The sequence below is a fragment of the Camelus ferus genome, chromosome 31 (assembly GCF_009834535.1).
Source record: "Camelus ferus isolate YT-003-E chromosome 31, BCGSAC_Cfer_1.0, whole genome shotgun sequence".
Classification (NCBI taxonomy): domain Eukaryota; kingdom Metazoa; phylum Chordata; class Mammalia; order Artiodactyla; family Camelidae; genus Camelus; species Camelus ferus.
In genome coordinates this window covers 16,045,798-16,050,973 of record NC_045726.1, presented here as the reverse complement: position 1 = coordinate 16,050,973, position 5,176 = coordinate 16,045,798, and positions in this window count along the sequence as shown.

Here is a 5,176-nt window from a genome sequence, read left to right as displayed (position 1 = left end):
CAAGCGGGTCTCTAGTCTCCCCGCCTGTGTTCTTACATAGGTCCTATTCTGAGCTGCATGTAAGCAGACTCAGCATATACTCAAGGGGCTTGAAACATCCCTCTCCAATGGTAGCCGCGTCTTACGGTGATGTACGATATCTCAAAACAAGTTGCAAATGATTTAATTCTTGTGAAACAAATGATGCCATTCTGAAATGGAAGGGGAAAGAAATCATTAGATAACCTTTCTTGGCACAAGCAACCTGAAAACCACCCACGAGCCGGAGGGGGAAATCACGCACCGCACACCGCAGCTTTAGGGCACCGAGAAGTCAGGAGGCTGTAAAGTCTCCAAAGCCAGTATTTCACTTAGAATTTTTATTGCTCTTCCTACCTCATGTAGTTCCTGAAGTTTTATGTCATACCTTACAACTCGTGTACCTCCTATATATCTGCAGAAGGAGCTTTATGAATGTGGTCCATGGCATTTTTTCTTTCTCTTTTGGGGGAAAAAAAAAAAAGAAAAGAATAGTATTTTCTTTCTAGAAGCCTTTCAATGCCTCCTTATCCATTCAGGGTAAAATTCTGTTTCTTGGCGCAGCCTGGGAAGCCCTACTTAGCTGTCCCTATTATTTCTTGGGTCCTTCTCTGCTGCCCTCCCCTAAATGCTTTGTTCATCAATGTCTCACTGACCCGCAGAAGCATCACTTCTGTCTGGGGAGCCCTTCTCTTCGACTTACCACCAGGATGAAATTCCTTCAGTTGTCTCAACCTTTCCCCAATCAACTACTCATTCATTGTTAGTATTTTTGTATACATTTTTTTTAATGTGTCCCAGTCTGCCTCCCCCTCTGCATCATTTTAATTATGCAAAATAGAATTTAGGAGTAGATGTCACAAAGGGGAACCATCCCTTACGGAGCAATGATGAAGGACCAGATGAAATGAACACTTCTTGAGAGCAAACATCACTGGAAAATTAGCAACAATTTCACTGGTCAAAGCCTCAGAAAGTCCATATTCTTGCATTTCCTCCAAAGGCTGTCAGGTTCGATATAGTTTCTTTTTAGTCAACTTGATTGCAATTTTACACAGTTAGAGGTAAGAAGCAGATGCGAGGATCTCAATTTTCTCAGCTATTTGTCACGTCCATCACTGTTCGGTTCGAGAAGCAGATTTCAGCTGTCAGGAAAGTCCAGACACTGTGTTGAGTGTTAAGTCTGCAGATGATGACACGGATTATTTACTAATGTTTGAGACACAGGTATCTTCAGCAAAGTCAGGAATTATCAAGAGAAGTAAACTGGACATGGGGACGCTGTGTTTCCTCCTTTACAATTGCAGAAGTGTTAGAACCAAGCATTAAACACGAACTTGAAAAAGCTAGAACAGCAACAATCATAATTTTACGTCTATAAGTCATCTTCTAGTTTGCCCATGTACAAGTAAGCTTTTTATTTTGCATTTTCTTTCTCAGCAACATATTTATTTTGCTTTTTCTTTCTCAGCAATGTATGTCAGCATAAAACGTTCTATTTTCTACATATTCCTATTAATTAACTTTTTTTTTTTTTTTACTCTTTACCCAGCTTCCCCCCATGGTAACATCTTGAAAACTATAGTACAATATGGCAATAAGGATATTGACACTGACACAATTCTCTAACCTTATAGTATTTTGAGTGTGTATTTAGTTCTATACATCTTTTTAACAGCAACATTATTTATAATTGCCAAGATATGGAAGCATCTTAAGTGCACATCAATAGGTGAATGGATAAAGAAGATGTCACATATATATGCAATTGAATACAACTTTCCCATAAAAAAAATAAGGGTATTTTGCCATTTGCGGCCCTTCATTCACCTTTTTCTTTTTTTATTTACTTGAAAAATCAGAATTTTATAACTGGCATAGACATTTCCATTGCATCAAAAACAACAAAATACTTAGAAATAAACTTAACCAAGGAAGTCACCTATACCCTGAAAACTGTAAAAACATTGATGAAGGAAATTAAAGATGACACGAAGAAATGGAAAGACATCTTGTGCTCTTGGATTGGAAGAATCAACATGATCAAAATGGCCACCCTGCCCAAAGCATCTACAGACCAGTGTGACCCCTGTCAAAATACTCAGGAGACTTTTCACAGGACTAAGACAGACCATTGCAAAATTTATATGGAACCATGAAGGACCCTGAATTGTCAAAGCAATCTTTTGTAGGTCTTTTCCCCCCAACTCTTTCTTCTTTTTGTTCTCTTTTCTTATGGTTTGATGACTAGAGAAGGTCCTTTAACATTTGCTGTAAAGCTGGTTTGGTGGTGCTGAATTCTTTTAGCTTTTGTTTGTCTGTGACGCTGTTGATTTCTCCATCAAATCTGAATAAAAGCCTTGCTGGATAGAATATTCTTGGGTGTAAGTTTCCCCCTTGGGTCACTTTAAATATATCGTGCCGCTCCCTTCTGGCCTGTAGAGTTTCTGCTGAAAAATCAGCTGATAACCTTATGGGAGTTGCCTTGTATGTTATCTGTTGCTTTTCTCTTGCTAATTTTAATATTTTCTCCTTGTCCTTAATTTTTTGTCAATTTGAATACTACGTGCCTGGGTGTGCTCCTCTTTGGGTGGATCCTGTGTGGAACTCTCTGCGCTTCCAGGACTTGGGTGACTGTTTCCTTTCCCGAGTTGGGGAAGTTTTCAGTTATTATCTCTTCAAAAATTTTCTCACGTCCTTTCTCTCTCTCTTCTCTTTCTGGGACCCCTATAATGTGAATATTAGTGCATGTTGTCCCAGAGTTCTCTTAAACTATCCTCATTCCTTTTCATTCTGTTTTCTTTTTCCTGTTCTGAAGTAGTGATTTCCACTAATCTGTCTTCTAGCTCATTGATCCGTTCCTCTGCCTCATTTAGTCTATTCTTGGTTCCTTCTAGTTTACTGTTCATTTCAGTGATTTTATTCCTCAATTCTATTTTGGTAATCTTTATATTTCTAACTCTGCTAAAACCTTTGCTCTGTGAATCTATACTCCTCTTGGGTTCTCTGAACATCGTCGCCATCATTAAACTTTTTCTCAGATAAATTGCTTATCTCCTCATCACTCATTTCTTCTTCTGGGATTTTATCTTGTGCCTTAGCCTGGAAGATATTCATCTACTGCCGCATATTGTCTATCTTTCTATTTGTATTTTTAGGTAGGTTAGTTATGCTTCTCTATCTTGAAGAGGTGGCCCTTTGTGGGAGACGTCCTGTGTGTCCCAGCAGTACACTCCTGTCTTGTCACCCAAGGGCCAGGGTAGAGCGGGTCCCGGTGTAGCGTCTGGCCTGTGTTTGTGGATTCCTTCCATGGGCTTTGGGATTGTTATTTTCCTATTTCTGGTATCTACCCCTACCCCCTAGTGGATGGGGCTGGACTAGACGATTATGCAGGTTTCCTGGAGGAGCAGTTGGTGCCTGCCCACTGCTGGGTGGAGCTTGGTCCTGGACCTCTAGTGGGTAGGGCCCTGTCTAGAGATGTTTGTGGCTCAAGATGTCTGCTGATGGGTGGGGCTGTGTTCCCATCCAGTATGTTGTTTGGCCTGAGGCTTTCCAGCCCTTAAGTCTACAGGTGGGACTAGGGTCTTGGTTCTAATGAGCCAATTCAAGATGTCAGCCTCCAGGAAAGCTCATGTAGATGGACACTCCAGTACTGTCCACCACCAGCTTTTATGTCCCCTGGGTGAGCCGTAGCCATCCCCTAACACCCCAGGAGACCCTCCAAAAACAGCAGGCAAGTCTGGCCCAGTTCCTGTGAAATCACTGCCTCTGCCCTTGGACCAGGCACATGCAAGATTCTGTGTGCGCTTCCCAAGAGAATGAAGTCCCTGTTCCCCCCAGTCCCATGGGGCTCCTGGAGTTAAGCCCTGCTGGCCTTCTAAACCAGATGTCCTGGGGTCTCCTCTTCCCAATGCCAGAACCCTGCACTGGGAGCCTGACATGGGCTTAGAGCTCTGACTCCTGCGGGAGGGCCTCTGCGACTTAACTATCCTTCAGCTTGTAGGTCGCCCACCCAGGAGGGCGTGGGGCCTGATTACATCATGAGCACCCGCCTCCTACCATTCCGCTGTGGTTTCCTCTTTATGTTTCCAGTTGAAGAAGATCTTTTTTCCTAGGTCCCAGTCTTTTTTTTTTTTTTTTTGATGGTTGTTTAGCAATCAGTTGTGGTTTTATTGTAGTCACGAGGAGAGGCGAGCTTGTGGTCCTACCACTCTGCCATCTTGACCTTAGTTAACATTTTATTGCTATACATAGTATAATTTTGTTGCTCAACTACCATATATTTAATTATTGTATTATACTTGAATTGCTAAATTTTTAATGCTACAGACAATACATGGAGGTTGACATTCTCGGAATCATTTCTAAAAGTAAATTTTCAGTGTGAAAGATTTTAAGCATTTTATATTTTTTGAGATATATATTGCCAACTAATTTCTCCCTCCAAAAATTTATAATTTCAGATGCCACCAGTGGGACATGAATAACCCAGTTTCACTGTAACATTGAAATCATTGACTTAAGAGGGTAAATGAACACTGAAGTCATTGATTTTGAAGTTAACTTTAGCTATAAAATGTTTCATAAATTGATCTCTCTAGTGAGGATAAACACTATTCCATTTGCTTATTTAATATTTTTTATTTATCTTTGTCTAAGTTATTTATTCATATTTTCCCCCATTTTCTTTTATTAGTGGGCTTGTGCTTTTATTATAAACTTGAAAGATGAACTTATTAAAGGCCACATAATCTTACTTCAGATCCGGGTTGATCCTGATAGCAAGGAATAGCTGGAGGAAAAGCGTTCCAGGTCCAGGGAACAGAAAGTGCAAAGTTCCCGGTACTTTCATTTTAGAGAAACAGCAGGGAGACCTGGATGGTCTGCACTGGTGATCAGGGAGAGACTGTCAGGAGAGCAAGGTGGAGGGGGACTCATGGGCAAGACCTTGCCACCCATGGTTAACAAAGTCAGGTGTTATTCTAAGCTTCTTAGGAAATCATTAAGGGTTTTCCTAAATTTTTTTTTACATACTCTGTTTACTTTATCTTCTTCCTCCTTCTCCCCCTTCTTCACTGACAGTTATCAGGGCTTAGAAGCCAGATAGCAAATTCTTTTTTTTTTCCACTTTTTAAATTGTATTTTTTACTGAAGTGTA